This window comes from Manis javanica, chromosome 9 (assembly GCF_040802235.1).
Source record: "Manis javanica isolate MJ-LG chromosome 9, MJ_LKY, whole genome shotgun sequence".
NCBI classification, from domain to species: Eukaryota; Metazoa; Chordata; class Mammalia; order Pholidota; family Manidae; genus Manis; species Manis javanica.
In genome coordinates, this window is record NC_133164.1 from 103,428,165 (window position 1) to 103,443,235 (window position 15,071).

At 45.2% G+C, this 15,071-nt stretch overlaps 1 long non-coding RNA gene across 1 annotated transcript; it reads right to left on the minus strand.

Annotated features, from left to right (window-relative positions):
• Positions 1-203: 203 nt before the first annotated feature.
• Positions 204-13,638, minus strand: LOC118972119 (uncharacterized). Its single transcript, XR_012121217.1, has 4 exons — positions 13,494-13,638; positions 11,816-11,975; positions 5,512-5,598; positions 204-5,413 (listed from the first exon to the last, which is right to left on the minus strand). It is a non-coding gene; the product is annotated as an uncharacterized lncRNA (long non-coding RNA).
• Positions 13,639-15,071: the final 1,433 nt, after the last annotated feature.

Sequence of the window (15,071 nt, forward strand, 5' to 3'; positions counted from 1 at the left end):
TAACAGGCTACATTTTGTGTACATGAAGGTGGAAGTGGGTGAGAGCCCCTATTTGTATTTGCTTGTAATTACAGAAAGAGTCTCTGGAAGGGTATATAAGAAACTAATGTTACCTCTGGGGTCAGGGGTGGGCAAGGGGATTGGGAATAGGGCCAGTAGGGAAATGGAAGCAAGACTTTGCACTGCAATACATTTTATACTCTTGATTTTTTTAACATGTGAATGTATTTCCTATTTGAAGCAAATGGATATATAACTTCATTTTCACATACACACATCTTACAATTTATTCCAAAGTATTCGAAAGTAAATTCCAGCACAGGCAATATGACAGTGGCCCTCAGTTCTGGCGTTACTTTAAGGTAGAGCTTCTCAAGGCAGGGGACCAGGCCCCCCAGACCACAGGACAAACATGTTGCTGGGAGATCTGGAAGGAGAACAGACATATTCTCACACAGAAGGCGGCTTTGCTGAAAGCTCCCAGGCTCACTGCATGCAACTAACTGCTGGCCTTCAGGTCTGTGGGGGGGAATGAGCAATAATCACAGACTCTCTCTCTGCCCAACTGATGTACTGTCGGTCCTTGTAAAGTTCATCTGTGTGGGGTTTTTGGACTTTATAAACACAAATTTTATTTGGTCTCCACAACACCTCTGAGAAGTAGTAAGTATTATCTCCACTTGACACAAGAAGAAACTAGGGCTCAAAGACCGCAGGGTTGGATTAAAGTAATTTGACTTAAGTAAATTCCAGACCAGTATCTCTACTCTGACTCATGAACAATGTCTATGCTCTGTTGGAATTCATGTATTTATGCATTTTGTTATTTAAGACAAGAGCTATCATTGTCTTGCTCCTGACCATAAGTTTTTGGGTTTTTTTTAACTAGTGAATTTTCCTGATGTTTTCAAGGGAAGTCTACATACACAGAAGAAGGTCCATGGAAAATGAAGGGAGGAAGGATAAATCAAAGCCAAGAGGCCTCAGTTCTGCAACATGGGAAGCCAAAAAGGTGGATGCAACCTCTCCCATAGCCAATGCTGAAAGGGAATAAGGGGAAATTTGGCCTGTCTTGTGGCCCTTGCTGGGGACCTTGGGAATGCTTGTGGAATGGCAGGCTGGGCAGCACGATGACACCAGATGGAGCTGACATCTGTTTATAAGCAGAGATTGAAAAAAAAGTCCAGAAGGTGAGCGCCTCTTCTTTTCCTTGATAATTTACCAGAGAAAACGTGGATTCTTTCCAGTAGTGAGACGTCGGCTGATCCAGGGATCCTTTCACTGTTGCTCCTTATCAGTATTCCTGCCTCTGACTCACTCACCTCCACACTGTGTCCAGAGTAGCTGTCACCTGTAAAGGGTGGGGGCCCTCATTCTAATCTCAGTGGCTCTATTTGCATCACCCAGATGCTCACCCAGAAGCCAGGGTTTGGCACTTTCTCATTTGATTCCTGCACTAACAGGGAGGAAGGCATGGCAGGTGAAGGTCATGACTTTCACTAGGGAAAACAAGACTGAGTGGGAGACGGCACCAGGCCTGGCGCCCGAGTCAGGAAGCCTGGGGAGGAGCTCTTGCAGCCACAGCAAGTATTGGGGTGAAGAGTCGTGGGGTCTGGGGCTGCCCACAGCTCCTGGGCAGCAGAGCCCGGGTGCCATCTGCTGCTGCTTCTCCAGTGCCGGGCATGGTTGGGGTGGCCTCATGGGTATTTGACCAGTGCGTAGGGCCTCACACTCAGAAAGGCCCACATGGTTTAATGCTCTGCAGTCACTGTCTTCAAATCCTTAATGTTATTTTACCTCTTAAAAAAAAATTATTGTGGCAAAATATACATAAAATTTACCACCATGACCATTTTTAATTGAAGAGTTCAGTAGCATTAAATACATTCACAATGTTGTATAGCCATCACCACCATCCATTTCCAGAATGCTTTCAGTCCCCCAAACAATAACTCTGTACCCCCAAACTCCCCATCCTCTCCTGCTCCCAGCCCCTGGGAATCTCTATCCCACCTCCTGTCTCTATGAATTTGACTGTACTAGGAACCTCATGTGAGTGGACTCACACAGTATTTGTCCTTTTATGACTGGCTTAGGTCACTCAGCCTAATGTCTTCACGGGTCATTCATGCTATATAGCAGCTGTCAGAATTTCCTTCCCTTTTAAGACTGAATAATTGAGTGGCTGCACCACATTTGTTTTATCCATTCATCCATCACTGAACATTTAGGTTGCTCCCACCTTTAGGCTATTGTGCATAATGCTGCTATGAACAGTGGTGTACAAGTTACTATTGGTTTTAATTATTTTTAAAATGGAGAAAACATTAATAATAAATACATGGACTAATAAATAAATAAGTGGGTTAATAATAAATGGAAACATTAATAAATAGCCTTCAAACTCCAAGGCCAAAGGGAAGAAAATAACAGAAAGGATCTCTGGTGGTAAAAATGTAGGGAAAATTGCTCAAGGGCAAGGTTGTTTCCTGGAGGATTTTCTTCCCTGTTCATTTGCATCAGCCTGTTCATCCCTAACCAGTTGTCGGTTACCTTGATGATTTAATAATAGATTTGGTGAAGGAAAGAAATACTACATTAAATATATCCACTGACCATAAATGTATCCCAATTTCAGAAATGCTCAATGTGGATAATTACTAAAGCTGAGTGATGGATGTGTGGAGATTCATTGTACTATTCTTCTAAATGTTTGAAATTTTAATAATAAAATTGGCAAATCATTTGAAAAATATGAAAAGTGCATCTTGAATTGGAGGAAAAGGGTTCATTCTACTTCCTGACTTAACCCACTTTTCAGCCTTCATCTTGGGGGGTTGGAAGTTTGAGGCTTGGCTCATGTCCCTGGGTGTGGATGCCCCCAGGAGGCCTCCCCAGGGCCCGGATTGTTATAGCAAGTTGTCCTGGAATTATTTCCCTTCTCCATCCTCTGGCCTCACATGCTGTACTCAAGTGAGTTCCAGTAAAATTAACAGCCTGGATGGAGAAACAAGAAGAGGGTGGGGAAGCCCTCAGATTTCTCCTGGGAGGCACTTCTGTCTCCCGCCACCACTGCAGGGCCAGCAAGAGCTGAGCTGCCAGGGGAAGGGGGCTGGGCTGTAAAATGACGCTCCCTTCAATCCCCAGCCCCCACTTCCTTATGTTAGGAATTTTAACAAAAGGAGGAACATTAAACCGGAGAGTAATACTCTGCCAGTCTTTCAAGTGGTCCAGGAACATCTGCTTGAGAAAACACATTGTGCAGTGAGTCACTGGGGTCCGGCCTGGCCTCGCATTGGCTGGGAGGATCTCCTGATGCCGGACGAACGCTGGCCCTTCTCCCATTGGAAGGGAGCTGACCCAGGCCGCCTGCACTGCTTGGCCCGGGTGATGCTGGAGCACACTGCCATCCCCGTGGCCTCCCAGCTTGTCCTCGGCCCCTGGCAGAGTGCATGGCTTCCTGAAACTGTCTGCTAACTTTGGAAGAGGTTAGAAAAATGAGAAAGATGTGCAGCATAGCCAACATGTCTGAGTATGAGTGTCTGCCCCTTCAAGAACTGGCCACAAGGCCTGCACCTGTTTAAATGAGCTGTCAATCCCGGGACGGTGGTCCTGGTGGGGCTGGAAAAGCAGTGATGGCTTCTTAACCTGCAAAAGTAAAAGTCTCACTGTCCATAGTAGCAGCTCATTTGGGCTTGGATCCAAAGGCTTGGGCCTGGTGGATGGGTCCCAAAGTAGCCTAAGGAGGGCAGGGTCCTGTGTGAAAACTACAGTCAACACCTGTGGCCTCAGGCCTCTGACATCCTAGAAGATGGGATTTGCTGTTTCTCCCATGGCGACTGTCAAGAAGGAGGCTGTCTGCAATTACCGCTGGCTCATGTCTTCTGGGCCTGTTCCAAACCAACTCTTCTCCCCTCTGTCTCTGCTGGCCACCTCCCTCTAGTTACCATGGACACATCTTCTCCATTTTCTGGAAATATATTTGAGAAAAAAAGGCTTTGGGGCAATATAGAATCCAGGGCCTTAGTGAAAAGGGCATGCAGGGACCACACAAAGTCTTAGAATGTCCGAGCAGGAACGGTAATTGTAGGGCTTCTTAAAAAGAGGTCAAAATTGATGCCAGTCTTGGAGCTGAACTTACATGACTTATTTCATTTAACACTAAACAAACTACCTGGGGTAACATCCTGACTTTACAAGTGGAATCAGGGCAGGTAACTTGCCCAAGTTCCCATGTGTTGTACATGGCAGAGTTGACATTCATGCTTGTCACTAAGCTAGACCCAAGCGCCAAGCGTGGAGGTGGCTGTGAATTCGCCCAGCCTACTTCGCAGATGTCTTCCCACTGTGGCCAAGAGTGAGGCAGAATCTGCTTCGCTTTGTTGAATGAGGCCCGAAACCCAGTGACTCACCTATGAAACAATGATGAGGAGGCCCCTCGTTAGGTGGCTGGAGTGCCCCCCGCACTGCTCAGCCCTGTCCACTGGGAGCCCCACCAGCCAATCTCCAGAGTGAGGCCACTACGGGGCAGCCCCAGCCTGCTGGGCCCGGGAGGGCAGGCTCCTTGTTGTCAGGGCCCCTCCGAGAGACTGGAGGCATTCTGAATGTGTGTATTTGCATTATTCTTCTTAAAGCAGGCCCCCCAAACTGCATAAGCTTCAGGGTCCCTCAGAACCTGGATCTACCCTTGGCTGAAGGCAGTGACTATCCAGAGCTGAACTTGGGCCTTAACAGAGCAAGGAATTGTTCCAGGAGAGAATGCAGGGCATCTCCAGCTTCAGAGCTTGGGGCCGTCCTTGGGGAGTCACAGCCTGGTGAAGGTGGAAGGATCTGGAGCAAGGAAGACTTTGCTGGGGAAAGCAGCTACGACCCACAGCACCCTATAGGGCAGGGAAGTCAGGCTGCTTGTAGACCCGTGGGGCACTGTGCTCTGATGTTGCGGGGCCAAGATGGAGGGTATACGGAGTTGAGAAAACAATGCCTTGGAGAGAGGGAGGTTGACTGGCCTCTCAGTGCTGCTGGACTTGTGGTGGGTAACATTCTCCTTGAGGTTCTGTTCTCAGCCCCAGATTCTGGGAAAGGTGAGGCTGGCTGGCGCCCCCTACAGCTTCAGCTGGAGTGCAGACCCTTGTAGGAAAGGCGTTGCAGGGCCCTGAGCTGTGTGGCCTCGGGCAGGATACTTCCTCGGGGCCTCAGTTCCCTCGTCTGAAGTGCCTGACTCTTAAGCGAAGACATTGCTGCCGCTTCTCTTCAGCCTCCGTAAGGCCTGCCCCGCTCCAGGAAAAACAAGCAGCGACACAGTGCCGTGGCCATACGATGACTGTGAATCTTGGCGAGGCAGGGGCCACAGGGCAGAAAGAGTGCCTTGAGGGGCCGTCTTGTGACCTCCCGGAGCCAGACTCCCCACTGCTCCCTGGCAGTCAGGCAAACAGAGAGGGCAGTTTAGGAGCCTGAGCTCAGTCTGGTGTCACTACCCTCTGCCCCCAAGTTTGGCTGAGCCTCTGTCCTCACCTGTTAAGTGCAGGGCTCAGGGTGGTGGAGGGGAGCACTCCTATTTGGATTCTTTCTGAGGTGGTGTAAGCATCAAATATGAAAGGCCTTTGAAAAGGATAAAGTTCCACTCAGACTTAAAGGATTATTATTTACTTGATTCCTTGAAAGAAAATCACAGTGAGAACTTCTTTGGTCCTGGACGGGCCGGGGTTTCTGGGGATCATTTCAACACCATTCAGTGGCACTTTCACACCTGGCCTCGTTAGCTGGTAAACCCTCTTCTGGGAGAGGTTTTCAGTGGCTCTCGCTGCTACAAATGGGCCAGAAGAGGCCTTAGTGAGCTGGCCTAAAACATTCCCTGGTTGGATTTTTTTTTCATAGCAGGCCAAGACTGTTAGCCCAAAGCCTGCCAGTGCCAAACTCTTGATTTTTACACATCCCATTGCATAAAATATAATCCAAATAAACATTTTTAGCTGTTTAGGGCCCACCAACTTTGCATATCCCATGAAAGTGCACCTGACATCTGCTAACCACAGATAGGACAAACCATGCAGCCAGGAGAGGCCCCCACATCACTGCTGCCTTCAGGAGCTCCCTGGCCCAGGGACCGCATATTGCTGTCACCTAGACACCCAGCACCCTCTCTGTCCCGGGAATCCCCTTGCCCTGCTCCCCATCTGGGTGATGACTTTGTGCCACTGTCTCTGGAAGGACTCTTGCCAGGGTAGCCTTCCCCTCTCTTCAGCCCTGCCCTAATGCCCCCCAATAGAGCTTGCTCTGTGTTACTGACTCCTGTGGTCCCGTGTCCTCTTTACCAACCCTAAAAATCCTCAAACTCACCACACTTGATCAGCCTGCTTCTGAGTCAGAAAGCCTCAGGCATTTTGCCAGTGGCTCAGCTTAGGAGCTTGTGTAAACACCAGCAAACTTCTTTAGTCTGGAAGTTCTCCACATGGCACACGGCTCCCTAGTACTCAGAGCCTTCGGAATGGGCAGCAGCTCCCGGGGCAGCAAAGGGGCAAAACCCCAAACACAGCCCAAGCGTCAGGCTTCAGGCTCGTAATGGCACACGTGTGCATGGGATGGCCTGAGGGTCCCCCCTGGCCATGCCTGGGGTAGGGATCAGGGCGGACTGGTTTCTGGGTGTCATCATAAGGTAGAACTTGGGAAGTAATTTACCAAAGAGAGAAAGAGAGAGAGCTGGAGGAGCCCAGGGAGATAAGTGCAGCTTCATTTTACAGAAAAGGAAACTGAGGTCTGGGGAGCTGGGCGAAGTGACTGCCCAGCTCACATTCCAATTACTGGCAGAGCTGGGGAGCCTAATCCATTAATTTTCAACCACAATGCTCCACTTAAACATGGAAGGGTCACTTTGTACTAGAGAGCTCGTTATGCAATTTGCCATGAGAACAGTACCTGCAGACTGGCGTTATCTTTATCTTACAGCTGTGATGCCAGAACACCTCATCCCCAGCCCCAGTGTCTGGCTCAGGGTGAGAGTACATCAACAGGGCTGGCAAACAGCAAGATCACTTCGGCTGGAACAGTGGGAGAGGGGGCATGTCCTTTCCAGCTGTACACAAACCCAGGCAGCGCAGGCCTGCACCTGCCACAGGTCCTTGCCTCACACCAGGCCTGAGAGGGATTCAGCCAGGAACACAAAGGACGCTTCGCCTGAAGTTCTCCTGGGGCTTTTCAGTCATGAAAAACCTGGAATACCCTTTTCTACATAACAAATCTGAGTCAAATTTTCTCCTTTGCAAAGGGTTTGTTTGTGTTTATACAGAGGATCAAAGCCTAATTTGGCAACCCAGAAAATGAATTAAGATAAGATATGAAGAAGAACTTCCAACATCAACATTCTTTGGAAGACTCATTCCAGAAGATGATCTTCAAAAAACTTCAACAAAGATCCTGGTGCAGTTGCAGTTGTAGCTGCAGTCATCCCACCAGTTCCTGGACTTGCCATTGGAATGAAGAAGGAGATATCTAAGCTGGCCTGTGCATACAGTAAAACAAAAAATTTGACTGGATCTATACTGTCGGAACTCATCCAAGAATTAGGAGAAGTGCAAGTTGCAGTGCTCCAAAATCTTGCAACTACAGACTATCTACTCTTAAAAGAACATATGGGATGTGAATAGTTCCCAGGAATGTGTTGTTTTAATTTGTCTGATTTTTCTCAAACTATTCAAATTCACTTAGACAATATCCATCATATCATTGATAAGTTTTCACAAATGCCTAGGGTGCCTAACTGGTTTTCTTGGTTTCACGGGAGATGGCTGGTAATTGTAGGTCTGCTATGGTTATGTAGCTGTATTCCTATTATGTTAATGTATGTACACAATTTAATTAGTAGTTTAAAACCTATACATGCTTATGTTACTCTACAAGAAGATATGTCAAAGAAATAATCAATCTTCCCATGTTTTCTTCCACCTGCTACTTCTATAGCTTTTCTTCTTCCTTCCTAATTACAACCCTTAAGTAGAATTCGTGCCTCATATCGAAATTACCGAGTATCATAATTCTTCCAAGTGGTAAAGATACCTCAAGACAAATGCTGGGCATAGAAGCCACAGGGCATAAATATGCAAAGAAGTAAAAAGCTAACCTTTTCAAACAATATGGCTTCTCTCTCACTTACCAACTTTACATTTCCCTGTGTGGCCCCGGAAGAGGACTGGTTAGCCAGAAACAGGTAAGATTCCTCAAGGGAGGAACAACCTAAGATAGGCACAGTCACAGGGGGGCCATCAGGTGAGAAATTGGGGATCAACAGAGGTGAGGCTTAGAACCTCACCCCCCCTGTTTTGAGAGAAATCTTCTGCATCCATGGATGTTTTGTTGCCCTTGTCTAGCTTGGATTAATACTTAGTCTATAGGCACACACCTGATCATCTACATTTGTCCTCTTACAGCACTAAACTATGTTTTCTACCTTTATCTTGCATCTACCTACCACTTCAGCATTTTATTAAAAGTAATAATAATAATAATAATAATAATAATAATAAGGGAGAAATGTGGGATTCACATATAAATCAAGTATAAAAATCAAACAAATATTCATATTTGACATGATTGTTTATAGTTCATAATGCGTGATCAAAACTGAAAGTTTCTGTGATGACTGCCCTTGCACTGTTCACCATGTAAGAACTTATTCACTATGTAAGAATTTGTTCACCATGTAAGAACTTGTTCGTTATGCTTCAGAAGATTGGAGACTGTTGAGAATTAGGCTTGGGGTTGGTTAATGATTGTGCATTGAGTCCCCTATACAGAATTTTATTGTTGTTAACAACCATTTGATCAATAAATATGAGAGATGCCCTCTCAAAAAAAAAATTCATATGGAACCACCAAAGACCCCGAATAGCCAAAGCTGAGAAGGAAGAATAAAGTGGGGGGGTGGATCTTGTTCCCCATCTGCAAGCTCTACTACAAAGCCACAGTAATCAAGACAATTTGGTACTGGCACAAGAACAGAGCCACAGACCAGTGGAATAGAATAGAGACTCCAGACATTAACCCAGACATATGTGGTCAATTAATATATGATAAAGGAGCCATGGACATACAATGGGAAAATGACAGTCTCTTCAACAGATGGTGCTGGGAAAACTGGATAGCTACATGTAAGAGAATGAAACTGGATCACTGTCTAACCCCATACACAAAAGTAAATTTGAAATGGATCAAATACCTGAATGTAAGTCATGAAACCATAAAACTCTTAGAAAAAAACATAGGCAAAAATCTCTTGGACATAAACATGAGTGACTTCTTCATGAACATATCTCCCTGGGCAAGGGAAACAAAAGCAAAAATGAACAAGTGGGACTATATCAAGCTGAAATCTTCTGTACAGCAAAGGACACCATCAATAGACCAAAAAGGTACCCTACAGTATTGGAGAATATATTCATAAATGACAGATCTGATAAAGTGTTGACGTCCAAGATATAGGAAGAGCTCATGCACCTCAAAAAACAAAAAGCAAATAATCCAATTAAAAAATGGGCAGAGGAGCTGAACAGACAATTCTCCAAAGAAGAAATTCAGATGGCCAACAGACAGATAAAAAGATGCTCCACATCACTAGTCATCAGAGAAATGCAAATTAAAACTACAATGAGATATCACCTCACACCAGTAAGGATCACCACCATCCATAAGACAAACAACACATGTTGGTGAGGTTGTGTAGAAAGTGGAACCCTCCTACACTGCAGGTGGGAATGCAAATTAGTTCAACCATTGTGGAAAGCAGTATGGAGGTTCCTCAAAATGCTCAAAATAGAAATACCATTTGGCCCAGGAATTCCACTTCTAGGAATTTACCCCAAGAATGCAGCACTCCAGTTTGAAAAAGACAGATGCACCCCTATGTTTATCACTGCACTCTTTACAATAGCCAAGATATGGAAGCAACCTAAATGTCCATCAGTAGATGAATGGATAAAGAAGATGTGGTACATATACACAATGGAATATTACTCAGCCATAAGAAAAAAACAAATCCTACCATTCACAACAACATGGATGGAGCTAGAGGGTATTATGCTCAGTGAAATAAGCCAGGCAGAGAAAGACAAGTACCAGATGATTTCACTCATATGTTGAGTATAAGAAAAAAAGAAAACTGAAGGAACAAAACAGCAGCAGAAGCACAGAACCCAAGAATGGACTAACAGTTACCAAAGGGAAATGGACTGGGGAGGATGGGTGGGAAGGGAGGGATAAGGGCGGGGAAAAAGAAAGGGGGCATTACGATTAGCATGTATAGTGTGGGGGGGGCACGGAGAGGGCTGTGCAACACAGAGAAGACAAGTAGTGATTCTACAGCATCTTACTATGTTGATGGACAGTGACTGTGAACGGGTATGTGGGGGGGACTTGGTGAAGGGGGGATCCTAGTAAACATAATATCCTTCATGTAATTGTAGATTAATGATACCAAAATAAAATTAATAAAAAAAAAAGATATCCTAAAAAAAAAAAATTTTCTCCTTTGCAGCATCCACTGGGGTGCCAAATCGCCTGTTGCCCTGTTATTTTCTACCACCGTTCTGTGGCTATAGTTCTGATCGTTGTGCTCATGCTGATGTACCACCTGTCATTGGAATCCTGCACAGGCCAGAGGTGGAGCACCAGGTGCCCTACCCTGGGCCCCTCCTTAATGTGAAGGCTTTGGCCAAGGTCCCGTGCTAGTTAGGGCAGAGTTGGACACCCCATCCAGCCCTCTTTATACAAGACCATGTTGCCCCGTCATGCTGACCAACCTGGGGGCACTACAGACATTTAAAATATGCCAAGTGTTGGCCACAGAAACTGGTGCCATCGCCAACCAACATGGGAGACCATAACTAGAGGGGAAAAAGGGAAGCTGATCTCATTTGGAGATGTAAAACCAGGGAAGAGGCTGGTGAGAATTCTTGGCATCATTTTGGGTCAGAAGAAGTGAGAGAGAAACTAGGAAATGGAAGTGAAGGAAAGGAGAAATTTGAAACGAAGTTATTATTAGAAACTGACCATTTGGCCTCAGGGCCAGTTTCCCACCCTGCAGCTGTGTCCCACTTCTAGCAACAGGGCGTGGCTCTTGGCTGAGGAGACTCGCTTGGCTGTGGCACAGAGAAAGGAATGCTGGACTCATAGGGTTTGAGGTTATTGTGTTTCAAAGTTAAGAGGGCAGGAGGCTAAGCCTCGTAGGATGTGAACTCCTAGTTCCACTGGACTCTGTTGAAGAACTGGTAGAACACAAAGGCTGGCTGCTCTGGAAAGATTTTAGAATTTGGCAGTGGGCAGCTGATGCATGATAAACTCCAGTATCCCAGAGGCCTGCTCAACTCTGTGATTGAGACCAGAAGCTGTTCTCAAGAATGAGAAGAACCAGAGAAGACTTCTAGTGTCAGATGCCCATTCCCAAAATTTAAGAGTTTAGTTTTCTTGGATCTGTTACCCCAAGAGGTTTTTACAAAACAAAAATTACAGCAGTAATTTTGAAGGTGTATTTCTATGGTTAGATGTTAGAACTCCAAGTGGAAAAGTTAAGCACATTTCTTTAAGGTTGCATGTGACTGACATTATTAACTGGCTGCCCACAAAGACTCTCCCAACCCTCTTCTACCTTGCCAATTTTTGCCATCAATATTAGAATCTCCACAGTCTTCCTTGTAGATAGGGGTGAGCATATGATCCTGTTCTAACCCAAAAGATATAAATGGAAGCCTAAAAGGATAAACGTTGGGGGGTTCTGAGAAAGCTTATGCCTTCATGATACACAAAACAGAGGGTCAGCTTGGGGCCTTACCTTCCTCCTCTTATGTGTTGCAAATACATTTGTGATGGTTGGAGCAGCAGCAGCTATCATGTGATTCTGAGGGATGACCAAGAAAATTGCAGTCACATCTGCTCTGGTATGACTAATACATTGAACACCAAGGCCACAACCAGCTTGCCAGGCTTCTTGTCTTAAAAATAAAACAAACACAAAAGCCTTATATTGAGGTTTCTGCCTCTTGTAGCTGAAAGTCATCATAATCGATATCTAAGACTTCTCAGTACATTTAATATGCTTGAGTGTCTTTTGAATCTCTAAGAGGGGAAGAGAATATGCAGCAATTCCAAACTTGTGTAACTGAGGTGTGATGTAAAAGAAATTTGTGTGTGGGGGGGACTAGTGTGTCAGTGGGTCATAAGCCTGGTATGACAGGCTGATCCTAGGATGGGTCTAATTCCATCCCACTGACTTAAGCCAGAACCTGAGACTCACTTGTAACCAGTAGAATATAGCAAAGGTGATGGAATGTCACCTCCATGATTATGTTATGTAGACAGACAGATTCTCCTGCTAATCTGGAAGTGGTAAGCTGCCATGCTGTAAATCACCTATGGAGAGGGTCACATGGCAAGAACTATGGGAGGCCCCTGGGAGCTAAGGACTGCAGTCCTACAACCACAAGAAATTCTACCAACAGCCACATGTTTGGAAGAGGACCCTGGGCTTCAGAGGTAGCAGCCTGGCTGATATCTTTATTGCAGTAGAACAGATAAGTTCTATTGACTTCTGACCCCCCAGAAACCATGAGATAATAAAGTGTGTCATTTTACATGCTAAGTTTGTAATCGTTACACAACAATAGAAAACTAACACACCTAGGAAAGTGCCAGCTCCAGTATAAAGCTCTGACTTGTAAGTTGCTTCTGGTCTTTGGGGTCTGGGGATAATGATGTGAATGAAGGCTTTCTGATATGGGTCACTCATTGGCTTTTCTTCTAGGACACTTCTCTTCCAACAAAGATGTTCTAACCTAGTAAGTATTAAATCCTCAAAAAATGAAACAGTTCTAAATACATGTTGTTCTGCATGAGTTTCATCACCTCTGACTGGTTAGAAATACCAACTTCCTCAAGTAGAGTTCATTCAATTTTCCACCTACTTGGAGAGAAGTTGACTGTCCTAGGTGGGGACACAGATAGATATTGTTCTGAGAGACTGTTTTGCTCTTCAGAGTGAGGATGCTGGTTTCCTGGTATTTTGGTTATTTATCATCCTTCCTTGTCCTCATTTCACATTCAAAATATATACCTTCCTATGAAATTTCCAAAATAGGTAGATGGGTGAGACAAGCAAATTAGACTTTGTTGGGCCCCTTAGCCCAGTGATATTCCAAAACTTTTTAGAAAAAAGAGAGCTCAATTTACCTGAAGCTATTTATAATTTTTGTCTTTTGTTCCACACCAACAATCAGTTCTCTAAAACCAGTTGGCTGTTCTATAATTTAACTCAATTCTGATACCATCAACCCAGAGATAGCATCAGACCCCACAGGTTAAAGGCTCAGTCCCACAAGGGCCTCCCACCTGCACTCAGAGTCCAGCTGCAAGTCCAGACTGTCACCTGTGCTTCTGAGGTTCTTGTGACCCCCCTCTGGGTTTGATTAATTTGCTAGAGGGGCTCACAGAATCCAGAGAAACATCTTACTTACTAGATCACCGGTTTTTTATAAAAGGATATAACTCAGGAACAGGCAGATAGAGGAAGTGAACAGGGATTCGGAGCTTCCATGTCCTCTTCCAGGGCACCACCTGCCTGGTGCCTCCAGGTGTTCGTCAGTCTGGAAGCTCTCTGAACCCTGGCCTTTTCGGGTTTATGGAGGCTTCATTACATAGGCATGACTGATTAACTCATTGGCCACTGGTGACTGATTCAACATGCAGGCCAATTACAGCATCAAGCAGTTTCGGTTCAGGTGAGGATCCTGGCCATAGGAACTTCCATTTACCCCATACTATTTAAAAGTTTATTTTGTCATTTTAGATTGGCAAAGATTAAACACAATAAAACCTAGTGTAGTCAAGGTCTAGCAAAGCCAGTCAATTTTATACCCTGTTGTCAGGATTGTAAATGGAAACAGTGCCACCATTTATGCACACCTTTATTACATATTGGGACAGATTCCCTATGTATTGCTGGGTGGAAAACAGCCTGATGTTACTGATCTCAAAACTGCACACTGTATGTATACGATTGTGTACTGTGTATCATTGTACTCACACAATGCAGGGACTGAGAGAAGAGTTTAGAAAGAGAGTCGCAGTACTTCTTCTGGCGTGTGGGATTTGGGGTTATCTTGTTCTCGCTTACCAAGTCTAAGAGACCATTCTGTCTCTGCCCCATCCTCACTCAGCCCCACTGAGGTACAGCAGGGACATGGGGCAATATTATTAATTTTTCCTGCCTATGATGAAAAATGCCAAGATATAAATAGTATAGTAAGAACAGGAGGGACCCTATCTTAAGGCTGATTCCATTTTAAAAACCAGGGAGTTAGGAGTAAGATTCCTAACATACTTTATGGTAATTAGCCAATGACCAACCCTATCGTAAGGCAGGATAAGCATTCCTAACTGGTATGTTCCCACTGCTTGAGGGCAACCACGTCATGGAGAAGAACAGGATTAATAAATTCCTTCTGTTAAATTTCATCTCACAGAGTATCCTGAGGACTGACTCTGGATGATGCATCGTGTCTCTCACCAGAGACGTCATGAGACCACAGATCAAGCCTATGCCCCCTTGTCCTTTACCCCATTCTCAAAATCCTTAAAAGATATGAATCCTAAGCCTTTATGCACACTCCCCTTTCTTTGAGTGTGTACTTTGCATTTTATTTCTGTGCTCTTCCACCCTCTTGAGAATTTAATAAGAGACCCCTTTTCCCTGTGGTGTCTCTGTTACTTTGCTATTTTCTTCAATTTTCTAGACTTAAGCACAAGTCTTCACTTTCTCTGTTCTACTTCAGACAAGTAGGGAAGGGCTACTAAGATCTCTGATTTAAGCTGTAAGTTACCATTGCCTGGGTGACCTGGATGAGGCTGCTGCTCTACATTCATGCTCTCTAGGAGCCTGCCCCCAAATCTCCTTTCTTTGCTTTGGGAAGCTCTCAGAACATGATCTCACTCCATCCAGTGCTCTGCAGCTCCCCCAATCCTGGGGTGGTGGGGGCTCAGTTCCCATGCCATGCAGATCAAGTGGACACTGGATGCCAGGTGACTCTGGCTTC